Raw genomic sequence first — 22782 nt, 5'->3', positions numbered from 1 at the left:
TATACAAACAAGTCACCCTGGTGGATGACGCAAACTCACCCGAGGTGCAGGGTCTAAGTACTAACCAGTGTTCTTTAGAGCCCCTGATGGTGGAGATGAGGGGTTTTTTTTCTGCACCTTAGTACCAGGTTTCGGCCCTAAGGATCACCCCACCAGGAGGTGAGCAGGCTGGAGTCCAGTAGCAGATATAGCAGATAGGGATAAAGCAGAAGCTTAGTCGGTAAACAAGCCTAAGGTCGGTAACAAGTGGTGACGGGTTGGGATTCAGTGAAAGTGTAGTCGAGGAACAAGACAAAGGTCGGTAATGAGTGGTAGCGGAGATGCATACGGCAGCAGGAGTGACAAGAGCAAGATATTGAAATAATATATTGTGGGAGCGCTAATAATTTTAAACCAATGTGTGGTGATAAAGTGTCTGTGGGGTGGAACTAATTACAACCATACCGATCACCACCTTCAAAAAAGTGCAAAGTGCTTAAAAATTCTCTAAACAATTCAAATCATACATCAAAGGTGCAAGGTGCTAAATTATAAACTCAGTATAGTGTCCTTGAAACAGTTCATCTATGCATTCAAAAGACAAAAAAGTTTTTGTTTTTTTTTTTAAATGTATAAAAATAAAATATCTTCAATGCTGTATCTTCAATTCAACATCCTGTGTATATACCATTGCCGACTTGTATATATTCAAACATACACCCGATGTGCTCAGTAAATTGATCCTACTCACCAGAGTGTACGGACAGCTGGAAGCCAGAGACTGGTCCAGTTGTCCGTACACGGCGCTGGAACGCATGCCAACCTGTGAGCGCGAGTCGGGTGGCAATCAACCTTCTAGCCTGTATGCGGGATATTCTCAGTGCAGGGACAAGGCACCTTCTGTGTAAGCGGGCATTTTTTATCTGATTTTAACGAAACTTTTAATAAACAGTATTACGCTTTTTGGTTCCCTTCCTCTCATTTTTTTGATGGTCTTATGGAGGAGAGGAGGACAAGAAGATAAGTCTCCTGAATTACCAAGCAAGCCACTATAACCTAACTAAACAATCGTTGTCTGACCTTCTTTTTAATTAAGAGCGGTCATGGCTCTCTGGTGAGTAAGATCAACTTACTGAGCACATCGGGTGTATGTTTGAATATATACAAGTCGATGATGGTATATACACAGGGTGTTACATTGAAGATATTTTTTTTTTTATACATTCTTTAAAGTTTTTTTTTAATCTCACTTTTTTTGTCTTTTGAATGCATAGATAAACAGTTTCAAAGACACTATATTGAGTTTATAATTTAGCAGCTTGCACTTTTGATGTATGATTTCAATTGTTTAGAGAATTTTTAAGCACTTTGCACTTTTTTGAAGGTGGTGGTTGGTATGGTTGTAATTAGTTCCACCCAATAGACACTTTATCACCACACATTGGTTTAAAATAGCGCTCCCACAATTTATTATTTCACTTAAGGTAGTTCCCTTGACGCTACTAAGGGGAGCAGCATTTACAATAATTTCTCACTATTTAATTTGGGTATTTTCCCCGTTTTTTAGTTCAAGAGCGAGATATTGGCTGGAGATAGCACAATAATCTGGCAAACAGGAAGTGCAAAGGCATGGCTTAAATAGGAAGTTCATGGGAGGAGCAAAGGGTTCAAGGTTCATGAGAAGCCAGGAATATTAAGGCAAGATTATCCAAGAGGTTGTCCAAAGAGCTGTCTGGCATTTCAGGTGGCTCAGCAAGAATAGACAGCACCAGACACAGCAGAGGATGCGAGTTCAGACCCGGGTCCTAACAAGACTATTATTGGACACTGCAGTCTCTGACTCCGAGATTCAGGTCAGCTGATTCTGTGGGAAGAACAAGTTTTGCAAATTCTGGTGTCTGCAGATACATTTCATAACTGGCCAACAAATTTCAACAACAGGTCTAAGTTTACGTTGTCTTTTTTTTCTATTTTTGAGCTTTTTAGTTCTTATTTGTTACTTTTCATAGAACAGAGATTAAAGAAGGGAATACCATCCAGTTAGGTCATATGGGTTGCCGCCATCCCTTGTATAAGGAGAAATAGAAATAACCCCTCAGAAATTAGTGGGACTTTAAAGGCAACAGAGTAATAAAAACAATTTTATTGGTGCAAATATACAAAAATACACATAAGAAAAAATCTAATGCAATAACATTGAATAAACAATGAAGTAGTAAAATAAGGAATATACTGATGTAGAAATCAAATGTATAATCGTGTAGTCTTCCACCTAGGCCTACGCGTTTCGGGACTGCCCATAGTAGGAGGAATTTACACTACATAGTGAAATATAAATTGACGTAATTAGAGATCAAATGCATTGTACATATTGCCTGTATCTTAAACCATTCTGTACAGCTTGACATCAAAAACCAGAAAAAAAACAATAAAAATAAATTATATAAAAGAGATGAAACACATACCCAAGTATATTCAGGAAAGAAGGCTCACTGTCAGAGTCTCGGAGGTAAGTACGCACAAAGCGCCACAAGAATCCAGAAAGGAAACGGGCGTATGTCTGGCCCCGCCTTATCCACACTGGTCCCAATGTGTCGCCCCAGGAGAGCGAGCTCAAGAGGGGCAGCACTATCCCGGAGGGATCCAAAAAGCAAAGAACCAAGAGGGGATTATCTGGAACACAGAAAAAGAGCCGAATAGGCTAATGTCCCTCTACAAACGGAAAAAAACCCTATGTTCATAATTGCCGCCGCATGGACGCAGGGCACGGTGTTCACCGTGCAGATCCGCGTCCAGGCAGGGCATGGGAATGAAACAATTCAAATATGCATAGCTTACCCTAGTGCTGGTTCGTAGAGGATTTTATTAATGGATATAAACAGGTACCCCCAAGGTGTCAGCAGTGGAGCGAAGGTCCCTTAAGAGCACAAGCAGCTCAGAAAGTTGCAAAGGCTAACAGCTTCCTACACAGGCAGGTTCTGTAAAGTAATGCAAACAAGAGGGAAGCTTAATCACAAACACTGGGATAGGAATATCCTCTATGTATTGCAATATATAGTATATATTGCCTGGGAACTCCATCAGGAGAGGCAAAACAGAGAGCCTCCAACAGATTGGAGTTGCCAAACAGATAAAAACACAACGAGGAGGCAAAGGGCAGCATTACCGTGTCTATAGTGAGGCTGTGCTGCAGTGTGCTGGGGAGCTCCATTCGTCCGGTCTGTAACCACCGCCGCCGAGCAGGACAGTGACACTGACTCGGCGTCCGGTGGTTTAATATGAAAGGGGAGGAGGACAGGTGCGGTGCTGATAGGCGTACAGGTTCCGCCCCTCATGCCGCCGTTCCAATGAGAGGGTAGACACCATGGTAACCTCATGACGCCACTCCGCCTGAGGAAACTAGGAGATGGGAGTCATGGTAACTTCATGACGCCGCTCTGCCTGGGGGAAGGAGGAGACGAGAGCTATGACAACAGGAAGGGAGCGTCCTATGCTAGGGCGTTCTCCTGAGACTTAGTGATCATGTCATGAAAAAAGTCTGTACAAACTTAACACTTTGCAAGTGAACTAGAAGGTATATATCAGCGTGGATATTGCAGCTTTAGCCACAGAGAAGGCTGCAAAATAAGGGACTATACGTGCAATTCCAGTGTGCATAATGGAATGACAAGTGGATAGATAGGAGAAACGGCAGGAAACAATAAGTAAAAACTGACACTTAAATGGTCATTGGACCTAGCGAAATGATAATACAACAAAATCACCGCCTTGTACCCACAGATGATTGCTCATAGACACCAACGGGGCAGAGGGACCCTGAGCAGCAACTGCACGGCACCCCCCCACAGCGGACTGTGGGAGGGGTCATGCAGCAACCGCCCACCGACGCAAAAAAAGGCGACCGGGTCCGCAGGCAAGGACGAGCAGCAAGGTAGCTGCCAGTCACCCTGCGGCATGCTCCGGGCGCCTAACAAAAGGCCCCCCAAGGGATCGTGAATCCCGGGAGGCCCCCGTGCGCTGGGCGGGACAAAGAGGGGCCAGAAGACTACGGTAGAATGGTACTCCTCGGGTGAGACCGACAGTGTACCTCAATACATGACACAATGCCTATATATACAGGGCTAGAATAGAAAAAGCGAAAATAAGACACAAATATAATAAAAGGGTGGCCGAGCATAGCAGAAAACATAAATCCAGAAAATGATCGAGAAAAAAAAACCAAACAATCGGGCAAACAGCCAGCCATCAAGTATCAAACCCCACTGATTGGTGTAAATCGAGAAGCGTGAAAAAAGGGGGAGACCCAGATGGTGTGAGGTTTTCGAAAATTGGGCACCTTTATAAATCTTTCTCACATACCCCAGAGGAAAAGCCCTCTAAAAAGGGCCTATAACTCAAGTGATCGTTTAGGCCGGGGGGTGAGGTGGCAGCAAGGTCCATGATCCAGCGGGCTTCCCGCTGTAACAGGGCCTTGTTCCAATCCCCACCCCTCGGGCTAGGATGGACTCTATCCAGGATTAGAAAATAGATGTTGGGGAAAATGCCATTATGTTCATTGGCCACATGTCTCCCCAATGGGAACTCAGGATTTGCTTTCCTCATGGCATTGATATGTCGTGAGGCTCGCAAAGAGAATTTTTGTTTCGTCTTACCTACATAAAATTGTTGACGTTGGCAAACTAAAAGGTATACCACACCCTCCGTCTTGCAGTTTGAAAAATGACATGGTCTGTATGGACGCCCATTTGGAAGAGTCAAATTCTGTCTTGTATTCATAAATCTGCATATGGAACATCCTCCACACGTGAACGTCCCGAACCTCTTGCAAGGATCACCACGAGATTCGCCGACAAATTCACTATGGACCAAGTGGTCACGCAGGGAACTGGTACGTCGATAGGTGATCGCTGGTCGTGCAGGTAAGTATGGACGTAGGGTGGGATTGGAATATAGAAGGTGCCAATGTTTGTTGAAGAACGATTTGACAGACTCATGTTGGTTAGTAAACCTCATAATCATCCTAGTAGTGGGGTCCATTTCTATCTTTTTTTGAGGGCTAAAGAGCAGTTCCCGTCGAGTACGTTTGTTAGCGCGTTTATACGCTTTTTTTAACAGAGAAGGGGAGTAGCCCCTCAAGAGAAGTCTGTCTCTGAGTGCGGTGGCTTCAATCAAATATGTCTGCTGATCCGAGCAATTCCGTCTCAGCCTCAAATATTGGCTGTAGGGGATTGCGCGGAGTAGTGGTTGGGGGTGAGAGCTGGAGGCATGTAAGATGGTGTTGGCCGCGGTGAGTTTACGAAAGAGGCCACTAGAGAGGGTCCCCTCAGGGTTCTTACTGATGGCCGTATCCAAGAATGTGATGCTATGTTGGCTATGGGTCACGGTGAACTTTAAATTGAAAGTATTGTGCTGCATCAGTTTGATGCATTCGTTTAGTTCCCTTTCGGAGCCCTCCCACAACACCAAAATGTCGTCTATATAGCGGTACCACGCGGCTATATATTGAGTGTGGGATCTGAAAGACTCGTCTGAAAGGAATGACTGCTCCCATTCCCCCAGGTACAGAGGACGCGAGTTCAGACCCGGGTCCTAACAAGAGTATTATTGGACACTGCAGTCTCTGACTCCGAGATTCAGGTCAGCTGATTCTGTGGGAAGAACAAGTTTTGCAAATTCTGGTGTCTGCAGATAAATTTCATAACTGGCCAACATATTTCAACAACAGGTCTAAGTTTACGTTGTCTTTTTTTTCTATTTTTGAGCTTTTTAGTTCTTATTTGTTACTTTTCATAGAACAGATGGTATTCACATGTCTGATTCCATAACCATATCCCAAAAATAAGAGTTTTTTTCCCTATTTCCAGGACAGTGAGCAGAGCCGTGTAAACCGCTGGTGTATAGTAGATCTACATTATAACCAAAAATTATAGAGCTATTTATTCCAAACTGCATGCAGCTTTTATTTATTTTATTTTTTGAAGATCCGCTTGAAATGAAACACAAGGTACACATGGTCCTCCTCTGGCAAGTAAGGACCCTGGCCCTGATCCCCTGGGGTGCAACGCTCCTGACAGGGACTGGGATACTTATGGTTCACCCAGCCCAAACCAGGCAGGCCCCCTTTTTTTTTTGTTGAGAGACCTGCCAAAGCAAGGTCTACCCAGGTACTAGGTGGGGCTTCCTTGACGGGAGACTCCATGGGAGGAGAACCTGACCAAAAGGCCACATGCCCTCCCCTCCAGGACTTTCAGGGCAAGCCCGAGGACCCTACCAGACGGGAATGAGTAAAGTGTCAGTGTAGGTTATGCATGCAAACAAGACAACATAAAACAACAAAAAGGCAAAGTGCTTCAGTGCCAGTGTATAATACAATTGCTGGCCTTCCGGCCAGTATGGGTATTGCTCAGGTCCTGACCAAAAGGCCTAAACCAGGAAGCAGGCGTGATAAAAGAAAAAAGCATACTAAAGTGCATGTAAACTTAATGCCCTAATAAACTCGGTGAGCTCCCCCGTCATGAGAATTTCTTGCACATTTGACTACCTCTCCAGGGGCTCAAGCAACTGCAGGCTTCTCTCTGCCATAAACAGATTTTTTGACCACCATCAGTGCAGTGTGTGGACCCCTTCTATGGAGTAGAACTTGGGACCCAACGAGACATTAGAGCCATACTCATGATGATAAGGGACTAAAGGCGCGGTCGGCAAGCCATCGATCCCCAGCAGTCAATCACAGGCAGTCAACCGGTAGATGGGGAACACAAACCTGCATTGCCGGTCCTTCCCCTTTCCTCAGCCTCTGCCTGTTTGGTTGTTGGGCCTGCCCAGCTTCCAACCACCAATCATCAGGGGTGATGGGGGGGGGTGCAAGGGTGAAAGGGATAGATGACAGTGGTTTGGGGGGGCACAGGAAACTACAGGGAGGGGTGATGTGAAGGGTAACAGAGAACAGAACACTGCTATAGAGGAAGGAGCAGGCAGAGGACACTACAGTGGGGGGAGGGTTGTGAAAGGGGGGTGCAGAGGACACTGCTATTGGGGGGAGGGGGCAGAGGACACTACAAGGGGGGTTGTAAAGGGGGGCTGAGGACAGTAATGGGGGGTATGATGTGAAGTTCGGTACAAGCCACTGTTATGGGGGGCGGTGGCCACTACAGTGGGGGTTTTGTGAAGGGGGGGCAGAGGACACTTCTATGAGGGGTGCAGGGCACTGCTGTTGGGAGGGGGGGGTATGTGAAGGGAGCAGAGGACACTACAGTGGGGGGGGGGGTATTTGAAGGGGGGCAGGACACTGGTATGTGGAGGAAGAGTGTTGTGAAGGGGAGCAGAGGACGCTACTATGGGTGAGGGTCACAGGACACTATGCTGTGTTGCTATTGGGGGCTTAATATTTTAATTATTTATTTTTATTTTATTTTTTTAAGGGCATTATGCCTCTTACCTGGTGATCTTTGATTTCCTCCATGTTGTCCAGGGAGACCTCAACCTCTGAAAGGTTGCCTACCCCTGGACTAAAAGCAACCAGAAAGCCCTCAAGCTGAACTTTTGATAACCTGTAAGGTTATGTTTCTTCTTTTCATGAATACTTCAGAGTTTATAAGCTTTCTTTCTTATCCATGATCTGTGCCATTATCCTATTCAATAATTAGCTTCCTATTTCTGTTTATACACTGTGCTACCTCCCCCAGGTTCACACAGACATGTGATTGTGTTGATGTTCTGTTGAGTCTCGGAGCTGATGACATGCTGACTTGAATGCAGGCATTAATGCCAAGTCTGTGTATAGGAGCAAGTCACGGTGGAACGATCGTGCCAGCAAAGACTCCCACTGCCAGCTCTTATAGGAAGTGCTGTGTACACACAGCCTATGTCTTTGAGCTATTTTGGGCAATGTTCTACCTTTTAATCATGCTCTGGTCGTGTATCTTGATTTCCTCTTGTAGAGGTGACTGTTGGGTCACGGCATTGAAGGCCGCTGGGAAGGGTTGTCTTGCCGTGTTCAGGCTCTTGTCTTGATATGAGAAAATGATGGCATGCAAGTGGGAAGACCGTCTTATTCTGCTCCCTAATTGCATATGCCAAATATTACTCATTTGTTCCTGATATTCTTGACTTGCTCCAAGGTTATCAATGTAAACCACTTTTCCTTAATTTAGCAAATTACTTCATATAGTAGGAGTTCAGCAATATATAAAATATTAAGGTAGTTAAAATTAAAATTAGGGGTGAGGAGGTTGAGGTGAGAGGTGAGTGGTTAGGGCTAGAGGTTAGGGGTTGGGGTCAAAGTTTTTGGGCTCACTTTTTTATTTACTTTTTTGGTTTGTTTGGGGCGTTAGGGGTTATTTTTTATTTATTTTTTATGGTTACCCAATTATTTGTATTTAATTATTGCATTTGAGCAAAGATGCATGACAAAATGTGCAAATCTGCCCAAATCAAGCTACGAAAGTAGCTCCAAAACTTCTTTGAGCTTCTGGCATTTGGCTTCAGGTGACTTGGAATGGAGATGTGAACCATCTCCATAGAAAATAATCAATTTTTTTTCCTTTTTCTCTGTTTTGGAGCTTCAAGCTACAAAGCGCTCAGGTGTGAATAGGACCTAACCGCTCATGTATGAAATGAGGCAGTTGAAGTCCCTGACAAGTGACCTCTTTCAGCTGCAGTGTGAACTAAACCTAAGCATTTGCTGGCTGCAGGTAGCCTCCAGACTGCCCATTTGGAAGCTAAATATTGGTAAAGTGTGTGAAATTGAAAAAACTGTCCTAAATTATCTTAAATAGTAAAGAAGTTTTTGCATTTGTGACGCAATAGCCCCAAATTCCATAAGATGGTCCTTAGAATGTTATGTTGCTGCATTTTTATCAGCATGGCCTAGTGAAATGGTACTCCATGTCTGAACTACATGTACAAGCAAACTTCATGTTTTGAAGGATTCGTACCAGGGTTGAGCAGTGACAGTAGATGAGTCTGTCCTTGTCCCCATCCAATGGTCACATCAGTCCTGACCATGGAAGCCACCAAGTAGCACCATCTTTAGTCGGCATGCAGGTAGGCGGGCCTTAAGAGCGGGCTTACTGCACTTTAAATGAACTTGTGTTCACTTAATAGTGTATAACCTACCCTAAATGTACCTGCTCATTGTTTGAACACTTTACAGTTTATAGCAGGCTTTTTCAACCTTTTCAACACAGAGAAATCCTTGAAAAAACTTTCCAGTCTCAGGAAAACCTTGCTAAAAATGACATCTATAACTCAGGATTTATTAGTGTGATGGTCAGTGGCAATAATGTGCCTTACACTTGTGGTCATTGGGAAGAATTGCCCCCTTTACAGATAGCTAAAAAGATCAATGGTGTCAGTGAGAACTTTTCTGAGAGGCAGAAATTCCTCAAGGAACCCCTAGCTCTGGAGTAACCCTAGGGTTCCATGGAACCCTGATTGAGAAACCCTGGTTTATAACCTACCCCAAATGTGTTTGCACATCGTTGGCTAGGCTGTAAAGCTTTCTGACTGCCCCAATGCCATGGAGTACCAATATTAAAAATAGCAATTTCATATGCTAAAGATGCAGTTAGACCTTCCCTATTCTACGTCTAGGCCCCACTATTGGTCCATTACTATGATGGAACGCCTCGCTAATCAGTAGCTAAGGCATCAAAGAAGTCAGCCAACCAACTAAGATGTAAGGAACTAAAGTCACTGCTTGAACATTAGCGATCCCTGGACTTAGGGCTCACAAGAAGCCTTACAAGTTTGAGGACAGTGGAGTTGCTTTAATAAAGGCAAATAGACTGTGCACTTTGCAAGTGCAGTTGCACTCATTTTCCCCAGATCTCAGTAAATGTGCAATGGATGCCACCATGTTGCACCATCTGCAGTCGGCATGCAGGTAGGCAGCCCTAAAGTACAGGCTTTTTTTTTTTTTTTTATAAAAAAGATATTTTTTATTGAGTTTTGAAAACCGATCAGCATACAAAAAAAAGAAAAAACTTTGGTTATTCACAAAGTACACAAACATGTGATACACTTGAGCATTCTATAAACCTATATTGATTTTCATATCGCTTGTGATTAACTGCAACGGTACAGGAAATGACCATCAGACATGTCTTCAGGTTTAAAAGACAACCAAATACATTAATACAGTGAAGTGCATGACTTAATCAAGGATAGTACATAACAAGGCAACTACTCTGGGGTAAGGGTGAGAGGACTAGCTATCCACCTGCCCCATATCTTGTGAAAGGTTTTAGTACTTTTCCGAATCTCAAACATAAGTTTATTTAACGGTAAGGAATCATTATTCATTTCAACCAAAGGGACTTCAGAGGTGTCTGTGATCCTTTCCGTGATAGCAAAAGATATTTCTTTGCGTAGAAATACAGGATGCGAAGGAGTCTCTTAGCATGGGATGATATATGTAAGTCACCAAAAATACCCAAGAGGCAATTCTTGGGTTGTATAATGTTTGGCAGACCCAGTGCAGATGAGAGGAAGTAACCTATCTCTGCCCAGAAGCTCGGCACCACCGGACAAGACCAGAAACAGTGGAGGAAGTCTACCGCCTGTCCACATCCTCTAAAACAATCAGCTGTGGGAGACAACCCCATTCTATGCAGCCTAGCTGGGGTAAGGTGGGAGAGATGGAAGATTTTAATGTGTTTTATATGATCCTTGGAAGATATCACTGTGGATTTGTATGTGTCACTGAATTCTGACCAGTCATCTTCAGTAAAGGGGATGCCCATAGAAGACCATTTTGTCTGGGCTATTCTAAACTTAGGGTTGCAATCAGTCGTGAGGGCAGCATAATATGTGGAAATTAGTTTAGTAGGGTCAGGGTGTCTTAGCATTGTCTCCAATGGTGGCATGAGGATAGGATTAGCTAGAGAACCGAACTGAGCACGAAGGCCATGGCGGTGGCGATAGTAAAAGAACAAATATTAGCTTGGTAAGTCAAAATAGGTGCGTAGTTGTTGAAAGGATTTAAATCCTCGTGCATCGTATAGGTGACACAAGTCACAATGGCGGCGGCAGCACCTGACAGCTGATGGAAACCTCATCTGCGGTGCCGACATCGCTGGGCTCCAGGACAGGTAAGTGTCCAATTGTTAAAAGCCAGCAGCTGCAGCATATGTAGCTGCTGGCTTTTTATTTGGGGGGGGGGGGGGGGGGGCGGAGCACCGCTTTAAAGGTACAGGGATGCCCCGGACACCCAGAAAGGACACAATAACAGCTGAAAGTATCCAGTGCATCCCTGCACCAGTTTCATCCATTAAAAATGCATTTTATTTTGTAAACATGAAGGCTTCAGACTTCCTGTGTTCCTCAATGGACACAGGAGTACAGGATTTTATGGTGAGTACAAAAATCCTATCTTCCGCTTGCTGAAAATGTACTGGGTCTGAAAAAAAGAAAATTAATGCGGCCACCACATCTGGTAATATTACATTTTTGTTCTTGAGTTTAGGTATGCTATAAAGCAAAACTAAACTCTCTGTATAAAAAAAAATAAAAAAATAATACTAATGTAAAGATTTTTTCCTCATGCATAGGGAAAGTTGGCCATTCATTTAAAAATGTATCTATTAGTAGTATACTTTACACCCCATTCATCAGCACCTTGTAATTCCACGCGCTCTCGTCCTTAGGCTGCATCTGATGCTTACTCCAGGATGCCGGTGAGTAGCAGAGTGCTGCTTGTGTTGTGTTTTTGGTACTGGCCAAGTCCGACAGAGGTGTTTATAACTGGAATCCTGCATGACATCACATTAACCGTGTGCTCCAGAGTCTGCATGGAGTGTGTCCTGTGTTTATTCTTCATTGGATGAGGCAATGGCACTCTCCATGCGCTTGGAGTGTGAATTCATGTGGTTGCATAGATTCTGAGGAGACCCGTGTAATTAGCAAAAAGGGTATGCACACCACCGGTGCCAATATAAGGCCATCCGGTGCTCAGGGCAAAGATGCCAAACTGGGCCCCCCTTCCCTTGGGGTTAGGCTCCAGGCACCCACATCACTGCAATAAACCATTGCACCCAGGGCAGCCGCCCCCTCCTGCAACCAAAAATAAAGTGCTTAATCCTCTCCTCAGTGTATCAACCTGCTAATATAATAATTTTGAAGCGGTAGTAAACCGCAGAAAAAAAGTTGGGCCCCTGCAGGATGTCGTCATGCATCACACACTAGCACATTACGACACTACCTTAAAACAAAGCCCTCCAGCGGTGCACTGTCACTGCTGACAGGACTTCCATCTTCACCTGGTCTTCCTTCCAGGTTCAGAGACTCCAGCCTTTTTGACATCACTCCTGTGCGCGAGAGTCACGGCTGCGGCACAGCTCTCTCAATGGACGGCATGCAGGCACACGTTTAGGAGATATCTACAGTACCTACTGGTAAACCTTAATTAAGGCTTACCTGTAGGTATGAGTAAAAAAAGCCAACTTTTCTACCACTTTAAATACACAGGAGGCAAACCATATAACAAGTAGACATGTGCATTTCGTTTAGTTCCGAATTTGTTTAACGAATTTTGACAAATTCATTAATTCCGAAATTTCCACATTTTTCAATTTCCAAATCTTTCAATTTCAATTTGCATTCGTTATTTCGGATAATCCGTAACTTCACATAAATTTGTATTCGTTACGTTCACAAACAGACAAATTTGAAAGGAAATTCCAACACCTATAATTTAATGGTTATTATTTCGAATTCTACTGATTTTCTTTCTTTTTTTCGGATTTTCTAATTTTCGGATTTTCGAATTTTTGAATTTTAGAATTGTGAAAATTTGGAATTCGGATATCTGAAAATTCAGAAATTTGGAAGTTTGAAAATTTGGAAATCTGAAAAAATTTGGAAATTTGAAAATTTGGATATCTGAATATCTGAAAATTCGGAAATCTGAAAATTCGGAAATCTGAAAATTCGGAAATCTGAAAATTCGGAAATCTGAAAATTTGGAAATTTGGGAATTTGGAAATTTGAAAACCCGAATTTTTGGATTTTCTAATTCTGAATTTTTGGATTTTCTAATTCCGAATTTTCTGATTTTCGAATTCCGGATTTTAAAATAATTTTCAAATAATTCATTAATTCCAAAATTTCCGAATGTTTCAATTTCCGAATGTTTCAATTTCCGAATGTTTCAATTTCCGAATGTTTCAATTTCCGAATTTTTGAAAGTTCGGAAGTTGGAGAATAAGAATGAAAATTCAAAGGAAAGAAAATTCGAAAACCCGAAAATCACTAACTAATAACTATTAAATTATAGGTATTGGAATTTCCTTTTAAATTTGTCTGTTAGTGAACGAGTACGAATTTATCCAAAGTTACGAATCAAATGAAATAACAAATGCCGTGTCTAAAAGAATGGAATTTAACACTCTAATAATAATAATACAACCTTTTTATTATTATTTATTATTAACTTGTTCCATTCTATTTGTTTAGATGTGGCATTCGTTATTTCGGATAATTCGTAAGTTCAGATAAATTTGTATTCGTTACGTTCACAAACCGACAAATTTGAAAGGAAATTCCAACACCTATAATTTAATATTATTTCGAATTCTACTGATTTTCTTTCTTTTTTTCGGATTTTGGGATTTTCAAATTTTTGAATTTTCGAATTCCGAAAATTTGAAAATTTGGAATTCGGATATCTGAAAATTCAGAAATTTGGAAATTTGAAAATTTGGAAATCTGAAAAAATTTGAAAATTTGGATATCTGAATATCTGAAAATTCGGAAATGTGAAAATTCGGAAATTTGAAAATTCGGAAATCTGGGAATTTGGAAATTTGAAAACCCGACTTTTTGGATTTTCTAATTCCGAATTTTTGGATTTTCGAATTCGGGATTTTAGAATTACGAACTTTCGGAAAATTCTGAATTTCCGAAAAAAGCAAAAAAAGAATGAAACGAAAACGAACAAATTTTTTGTCAGTGCACATGTCTAATAACAAGAATGCTTTTGCAATAAAGTTTATTCAGTATAAAAGCAAAATTTTACAATCTCTCTATGAGTATTCAAGCATGTGTAATCACACCATACAGCATTTGCTACACTCCAGAGGCTCCCGCTGCTGTGTCTGAACCAGTTAGGAGAGAGAGAGTCTCTTCTCTCGCACACATCGCTGGATCGAGTTCAGGCTCAGGTAAGTATTTAGGGGTCTGGGGGGCTGCTTGCAGAAAGTATTTCACCTTACTGCAGAGAATGCATTAAGGTTAAAAACCATCTTCCTTAAAGTGTTTACTAAACCTAAAAACATTTTTTACCTTAATGCATTGCTTACATTAAAGCAGTTTTTTTTTTATATTAATGTGTTCTATGCATTAAGATAATAAACCTTCTGTGTGTAGCATCCTCCCCAACACCCCCTAATACTTACCTGAGCCCCATCTCTCTCCAGCAATGTCCACGAATGTCTAAGCTGTCCGGGACACTCCTCCTGATTGGCTGGGACACAGCAGCGGCGCCATTGGCTCCCACGGCTGTCAGTCATTCAGCCAATCAGACGGGGCTGGGTCGGGGGTCTGTGTCTGAATGGACGCATGGAGCTCTGACTCGGCTCCAGTGCCCCCATGGGAAGCTGCTGGCTGTTGGGGGCACTCGATAGGAGGGAGGGGCCCAGGAGCAGCAAAGAGGGACCCGAGAAGAGGAGGATCTGGGCTGCTATGTGCAAAACCACTACACAGCGGAGGTAAGTATAACATGTTTGGTTTTTTAAATGAGACTTTCCAATCACTTTAAAGTTAAAAAAAAAAAAAACATTTTCAGTTTCCTAGTGTGAAGAGGAAGAGGGGGAAAAGAGATCAGTGTTGTGCACGGCTGCATATTTTTCTCCCCTCTCTTTCTCTTTATTTATTAGTATTATTTATTATTATTATTTTAGGTACTTATATAGCACTGTCAATTTACGCAGCGCTTTACACATACGTTCACATCAGTCCCTACCCTCAAGAAGCTTACAATCTAAGGTCCCTAACTCACATTCATATACTAGGGCCAATTTAGACAGAAGCAAATTAACCTTGCAGAATGTCTTTGGAGTGTGGGAGGAAACCGGAGTACCCAGGGGAAACCCACGCAGGTACAGGGAGAACATGCAAACTCCAGGCAGGTTTTTACTGCTAGGCGAGAGTGCTACCCACTACACCACTGTGCCCGCCCAGTCTTTACACCACCGCAGCAGCAGGAGCTGTCAATCAGATGCAATAAAGAGGAAGTGCGTTGGCGGGCCTAAGTCCCGCGGAGTAAGTCTATGGAGCACGGCTCCAAAGACACACAGGTCGGGATTTGTCCCAATAGCAAACTGGGGAGGATCAGAGCTGCTCTGAGCAATACCACTGCACAGAGCAGGTAATTATAAAATGTTTGTTATTTTAATTAAAAAAAGTAATTTAAAAAAATCTGACTTTAGTAACACTTTAAAAAGCACTAATAATAGTAATAGTAATAATAGAAGTAATAATGATATTACAACAGGTAACAAAAACTTATAGATCATTCTTCCATTCTGCCTTATCCGGATTCAGTGGCACTGGAGTGCAGGGTGTCTTCAACCCAGCCCCCAAGGGGGAGTTACCCTGACTCCCTGCCCTACCAGTGTAATGATGTGGAGGGCGATGTCAGTGCTACTCTCTTTGAAGATCCTGCACATCACGTGACCAGTCTGAAGACATCTGGAAAAGGGAAGTATAAAATAAATCCAAACAAACATGGGAGATGGGGTCTTTGAAGTGTTAACCCATATATACAAATCACTGCCGGTCCCTCTATTATAGGCAGGCTTAGCACACTGTATTAGTCTTTTATAAAAATGAGGCTTGTAAATACCGACTTAGAGCCAGCTTCAGGCCGGTCACGTGATTCTGGGCCCATGTACAGCTCCGATACATGGCGGGAGGGGCCGAAATCTCCCTCTGACATCAGCCGGGGAGGTCACATGGCCGCTCAGCCCCCTCTTGCAGTAGCCCTGGAAACCGTCCGAGAGTCACGTGACCAGCCTGAAGATTGCGATAAAAAGGTATTTACGAGCCTCGTTTTTATAAAATACTAATACAGTGTGCTATACCTAACTATATATAATACAGTGGCCGGCAGTGACCATATATAACATTTTATTTCTACTAATAGCTGGGGGGGGGCAGAGACACAGAACACCGAGCTGACAGGCAGGGAGGAGGGGGAGAAGAAAGCTGAGCGCAGGGCTGTGGATGACGAAGGGACGTACGCTGACCACGGTGGTCAGGGCTCAGCAGCCCTGATTTTCGTGGTCAGAGCAGAGAGGGGGATACAGGAAGTGGCAGAATCAGCCAGTTTTTTTTTTTTTTTTACAGTTTAGAGAGAGGGGCAGGTTACACAGCACAAACACTATGTTTCTTTAAGGGACCAGGATCTCTATTTATTTAGAGATAAATTTAACTTTAACTTGCAACCCTGTGCAGACTTCTGAGGAAAGCAGGCTGCAAAATGCATAACCAGGTGGAAATGATGTTGTTTTGGTCACAAGGAGAGAAATTTGACATTTTGATTTTTCCAAATTTTTGGAAATCCTAGCTTGCTAAGGAATAAAATGGGAAGGTCATATCTAATGATCACAAATTACAAAATGACTTGTTTAGTCATTATACAAGAGCTCTTCAAAAAGTTTTCGCACTTTTTAATATTTAATGGAGTTAAAAAGAAAAAAAAAAAGTGCGGAAACTTTTTGAAGAACCCTCGTATATGTAATAATTGAATGCAATTTAATTAATAATTTAATGCAAATTATATTTTCTGCCAGTTCGTGGTGATGCATGAAGGAACATTAGTTAAGTGGTGAAGAACATCAGATTTTTGCCTTCTCACAAGTAGCACCAGCTGTTGGTACCACAGCCATTAGGCCACGTTCTGTCATTATATTGAGTGGCTAACTTATGCCAACGTTGTTCAGCTTCCATATGTCAGTGTTGCACACAGGTGTTTTACTGTTCTCCCCCTTTTTTCAGAATGCATTAAACGCACCTTTAATCCGCTCTGAACTAGTTTTATCCGTTGTCTTTCTAACCGTCTGGTCATTTCCTTGTGCTTGTTTATGGTCTTGTGTCCTACGTCAGATCATCATTACCTGAGTGGAAAAGAAGTCTTTACATTCCCCGGCTTGCTATGAGAGTGGAGAGACAGTTCAGGTCGTAGTCATACTTTAGGTAGAGTATTGTGCATTGGACGTATTATAAATTGGCAGGAAGGAGGTGGTTCCAGTAATTAGGTGCTTCTTGCTTTATGTCATCAGAAAATCGAAAGTAATGATCTAATATTCACTAATGATCCCCTGGAGAGCCCTTATAGGGTAATAAAGAATTGTACAGGAAACCATCATTGACCCTTATAATGAAAATCATTGGTTTTAAATTGAATGTATGCATCTAACTAAAAAAGGAACTCCTGGAAAAATTTACTGGAAATAAAGATCGTGATTGTATTTTATGACCTCTAAACCTACTATTAATAATAGTCCTGTCATTACCAAGTTGATCCTTCCAGTGCACTAGTGACTCTATACATCCTTTACATTGATAGACGACAGTGCTGTGCTGCCTTTGCCGATTTTGCAGCTTTGTTTTGGCCCTCCGATCATTGTCTACCCATTCATTTTTGTGGTGACATTTTCACATCACCACATCCATTCTAGTGGCATTGTCGACAGTGAATAAGAGCCCAAAGGGCCGTGAAGCAGTGGCCCTAGCAAAGGTATGGATGGTCACATGACCACCAAAGATAAGTATTAAATTAAAAAGCTATGTAGAAGCACAATTTACTGAATAAGTAAAGATCGCTGCTGAATAGGGCTAATCATATAGGACTACATTATGTGTATTCTAGTGTAGGCATGTCTTATGCCGCGTACACACGGTCGGACTTTTCATCTACAAAAGTCCAACGGACGCTGACGGACTAAAGCTGGCTGGTAATCCGATCGTGTGTGGGCTTCTCCGGACTTTCAGCAGACTTTTTCAGCCTCAAATCCGACGGACTTTAGATTTGAAACATGCTTCAAATCTTTACGTCGTAACTACGACGGACCCCGAAATCCGCTCGTCTGTGTGCTAGTCCGACGGACAAAAACCCATGCTAGGGCAGCTATTGGCTACTGGCTATGAACTTCCTTATTTTAGTCCGAGGTGTACGTCATCACGTACGAAATCCGTCGGACTTTTGTGTGGTCGTGTGTAGGCAAGTCCGTTCGTTAGAAAGTCTGCTGCAAGTCCGCCGGAAGTCTGTCGGACAGGCTGTCCGACTTTTGTAGATGAAAAGTCCGACCGTGTGTACGCGGCATTATACTTTAAATGGTGAAACAGGTAAACTACCTCTGTCCCTTTTGGCCCTCTGTGTCCCTTACCCCTATCTCTCCTTCTCTGGCCACCAACCCTTTCTCTCACTGCCTATCCCTCACACCTTTCTCTTCCAAGATATGCCTCACCCCACTATCTCCCTTTGCACCTCACCCCTTTTTTTCTCATCTGTCCATCACCCCTTTCTTACCTCTCCATCACCCCTTTCTTTACCTCTCCATTTATCACTCCTTTATCTCACACATTCTCTCACTCTGTCCATCACACCTTTCCTTTTTTAGCGCTCTGTCCATGACCTCTCTCTCTCTCTCTCTCCATCCGCTCGTTTTTTTTTTCCTCTCTGTCCACCACATCTTTCTCTCTTGCTCTGTCCATCACCCCTTTCTTGCTATGTCCATCACCCCTTGTCTCGCTTGCTCTCAACCCCCCCTTCTTGCTCGCTCTCTATCACCCCTTCCTCGCTTTTTTTTCTCTCTGTCCATCACACCTTTCTCCTTTGCTATCTGTTCCTGACCTCTCTCTCGCTCTTTTTTTAATTTATTTTTTCTCGCTCTGTACATCACATCTTTCTCTCTCACTCTGTCCTTCACATGTTTCTCGCTCGCTCCCTGTCCATCACCCCTTTCTCGCTCGTTCCCTGTCCATCACCACTTTCTCGCTCGCTCCCTGTCCATCACCCCCTTTCTTGCTCGCTCTCTATCACCCCTTTCTCTCGCTTTTTTTCCTCTCTCTCTCCATCACCCCTTTCTCTCTCGCTCTCTGTCCATCGCCCTTTTCTTTTACTGTTTCTCTCTGTCCATCACCTCTTGCTCGCATAGCTCTCTGTCCATCACCCTTTTCTCTCTTTCTGTCCATCACCCTTTTCTCTCTCGTTCTGTCCATCACCTTTCTCTCTCTTCTGTCCATCACCCTTTTCTCTCTTTCTGTCCATCACCCTTTCTCTCTTTCTGTCCATCACCCTTTTCTCTCTCTTTCTGTCCATCACCCTTTTCTCTCTCTTTCTGTCCATCACCCTTTCTCTCTTTTTCTGTCCATCACCCTTTTCTCTCTTTTTCTGTCCATCACCCTTTTCTCTCTTTTGCCTCATCACCCTTTCTCTCTCTGTCCATCATCCCTTTTTTTACTCGCTCTCTGTCATCACCCCCTTTCTCTTGCTTGTGTTCTCTGGTCCATCACCCCTTTCTCTTGCTTTTTTTCTCGTGTTCATCACCCTTTCTCTCGTTTTTTTTTTTTTCCCGCTCTGTCCATCACCCCTTTCTCTCACTTTTTTTCTATCTGTCCATCACCCCTTGCTCTCACTTTCTGGTCCATCACCCCTTTCTCTAACTTTGTCCATCACCCCTTTGTCTCTCTTTTGTCCATCGCCACTGTTTTTCTCTCTCTTTGTGTCCATCGCACTTTTTTTCTCTCTTTCTGTCCATCGCCACGTTTCTCTCTCTCTCTCTTTCTGTCCATCGCCACTTGTTCTTTCTCTCTTTCGTTGTCCATCGCCACGTTTCTTTCTCTTGGTCCATCGCCACTTTTCATTCTCTTTGTCCATCGCCACTTTTCTTTCTCTCTTTGTCCATCGCCCCTTTCCTTCTCTCTGTGTCCATCACTTTTTTCTGTCTGTCTGTGTGTCGACTCTTTCTCTCTGTCATCACCCCTTTCTATCGCTCTGGTGTCCATTGCCCCTTTCTCTCTTGATCATCGCCTCTTTCTCTCTCTGTCCATCGCCCTTTTTCTCTCTGTCCATGGCCCTTGTCTCTCTGCCTGTCCATGGCCCTTTTCTCTCTCTGTCCATGGCCCTTTTCGCTCTCTGTCCATGGCCCTTTTCTCTCTCTGTCCATGGCCCTTTTCTCTCTCTGTCCATGCCCTTTTCGCTTCTCTGTCCATGGGCCCTTTTCTCTCTCTGTCCATGGCCCTTTTCTCTCTCTGTCATGCCCTTTTCTCTCTCTGTCCTGCGCTCTTCTCTCTCTCGCTCTCTCTTGCTCTCTCTCCTTCTCGCTCTCTCTCTCTTCTCGCTCTCTCTCCTTCTCGCTCTCTCCTCTCCTCTGCGCGTCTCTCCACCTGTCTCTCTCGCTCTCGCCCCTTTCTCTCGCTCTCTCGCCCCTTTCTCTCTCTCTCTCTTCTCGCCCCTTTCTCCTCTCTCTCTCTCCTTCTCGCTCGTCTCTCCTTCTCGCTCTCTCTCCTTCTCGCTCTCTCTCTCTCCTCGCTCCTCTCTCGCCCCTTTCTCTCTCCTCTCGCCCCTTTCTCTCTCTCTCTCGCCCCTTTCTCTCTCTCTCGTCGGCCCACGTTCTCTCTCTCGCTCTCTCTCGCCCCTTCTCTCTCTCTCTCTCTCTCTCTCTCCCCTTCTCTCTCTCTCTCTCGCCCCTTTCTCTCTCTCTCTCTCGCCCCTTTCTCTCTCTCTCTCTCTCGCCCCTTTCTCTCTCTCTCTCTCTCGCCCCTTTCTCTCTCTCTCTCTCTTCGCCCCTTTCTCTCTCTCTCTCTCTCGCCCCTTTCTCTCTCTCTCTTCTCTCGCCCTTTCTCTCTCTCTCTCTCCGCCTCTCTCTCTCTTCCTCTCGCCCCTTTCTCTCTCTCTCTCTCTCTCGCCCCTTTCTCTCTCTCTCGCCCCTTTCTCTCTCTCTCTCTCTCTTCTCTCTCGCCCCTTTCTCTCTCTCTCTCTCTCTCTCTCTCTCGCCCCTTTCTCTCTCTCTCTCTCTCTCTCGCCCCTTTCTCTCCTCCCTCTCTCTCTCTCGCCCCTTTCGTCCTCTCTCCTCTCTCTCTCTCGCCCTTTCTCTCTCGCCCCTTTCTCTCTCTCCTCTCTCTCTCGCTCCCTTTCTCTCTCGCCCCTTTCTCTCTCTCTCTCGCCCCTTTCTCTCTCTCTCTCTCTCTCGCCCCTTTCTCTCTCTCTCTCGCCCCTTTCTCTCTCTCTCGCCCCGTTTCTCTCTCTCGCCCCTGTTCTCTCGCCCCTCTCTCTCTCGCTCCTTTCTCTCTCTCTCGCTCCTTTCTCTCTCTCTCTCTCACTCGCCCCTCTCTCTCGCTCCTTTCTCTCTCTCTCCTCGCTCGCATCCCTTCATCTCTCTCTCGCTCGCCTCTCTCTCTCTCTCGCCCCTTTTCTCTCTCGCTCTCTCTCTCGCCCCTTTCTCTCTCTCTCTCGCCCCTTTCTCTCTCTCTCTCGCCCCATTCTCTCTCGCACCCCTTTCTCTCTCTCTCTCGCCCCTTCTCTCTCTCTCTCTCGCCCCTTTCTCTCTCTCTCTCTCGCCCCTTTCTCTCTCTCTCTCTCGCCCCTTTCTCTCTCTCTCTCTCTCTCTCGCCCCTTTCTCTCTCTCTCTCTCGCCCCTTTCTCTCTCTCTCTCTCGCCCCTTTCTCTCTCTCTCTCTCTCGCCCCTTTCTCTCTCTCTCTCTCTCTCGGCCCCTTTCTCTCTCTCTCTCTCTCGCCCTTTCTCTCTCTCTCTCGCCCCTTTCTCTCTCTCGCCCCTTTCTCTCTCTCTCTCTCGCCCCTTTCTCTCTCTCTCGCTCGCACCTCTTCTCTCTCTCTCTCGCTCGCCCCTTCATCTCTCTCTCGCTCGCCTCTCTCTCTCGCCACTTTCTCTCTCTCACGCCCTTTCTCTCTCTCTCTCGCCCCTTTCTCTGTCTCTCTCGCCCCTTTCTCTGTCTCTCTCGCCCCTTTCTCTGTCTCTCTCGCCCCTTTCTCTGTCTCTCTCGCCCCTTTCTCTGTCTCTCTCGCCCCTTTCTCTCTCTCTCTCGCCCCTTTCTCTCTCTCTCGCCCTTCTCTCTCTCTCGCCCCTTTCTCTCTCTCTCGCCCTCTTTCTCTCTCTCTCTCGCCCCTTTCTCTCTCTCTCTCTCGCCCCTTCTCTCTCTCTCTCTCGCCCCTTTCTCTCTCTCTCTCGCCCTTTCTCTCTCTCTCTCGCCCCTTTCTCTCTCTCTCTCGCCCCTTTCTCTCTCTCTCTCGCCCCTTTCTCTCTCTCTCTCGCCCCTTTCCTCTCTCTCTCTCCCCCCTTTCTCTCTCTCTCTCTCTCGCCCCTTCTCTCTCTCTCTCGCCCCTTCTCTCTCTCTCGCCCCTTTCTCTCTCTCTCGCCCCTTTCTCTCTCTCTCGCCCCTTTCTCTCTCTCTCGCCCCTTCTCTCTCTCTCGCCCCTTTCTCTCGCCCTTCTCTCTCTCTCTCGCCCCTTTCTCTCTCTCTCGCCCCTTTCTCTCTCCTCGCCCCTTTCTCTCTCTCTCCCCTTTCTCTCTCTCTCTCGCGCCCTTTCTCTCTCTCGCCCCTTTCTCTCTCTCTCTCTCTCTCGCCCCTTCTCGCCCCTCTCTCTCGCCCCTTTCTCTCTCTCTCGCCCCTTCATCTCTCTCTCGCCCTTTCTCTCTCTCTCTCTCTCGCCCCTTTCTCTCTCTCAGCCCCTTTCTCTCTCTCTCTCTCGCCTCCTTTCTCTCTCTCGCCCCTTTCTCTCTCTCGCGCCCTTCTCTCTCTCGCCCTCTTCTCTCTCTCTCTCGCCTCCTTTCTCTCGTC

At 44.8% G+C, this 22782-nt stretch overlaps 1 protein-coding gene across 1 annotated transcript in view; it reads left to right on the top strand.

Moving 5' to 3' along the window:
* EXOC6B (exocyst complex component 6B) overlaps positions 1–22782 on the top strand; it is a 443087-nt gene that overhangs the window by 277267 nt on the left and 143038 nt on the right. The gene's annotated exons all lie outside the window — the stretch shown is intronic.

This window comes from Aquarana catesbeiana, linkage group LG01, assembly GCF_042186555.1.
Source record: "Aquarana catesbeiana isolate 2022-GZ linkage group LG01, ASM4218655v1, whole genome shotgun sequence".
In the NCBI taxonomy this organism is placed as follows: domain Eukaryota; kingdom Metazoa; phylum Chordata; class Amphibia; order Anura; family Ranidae; genus Aquarana; species Aquarana catesbeiana.
Note: the sequence above shows the minus strand (reverse complement) of the source record. Positions and strands in the feature narration are given on the sequence as shown.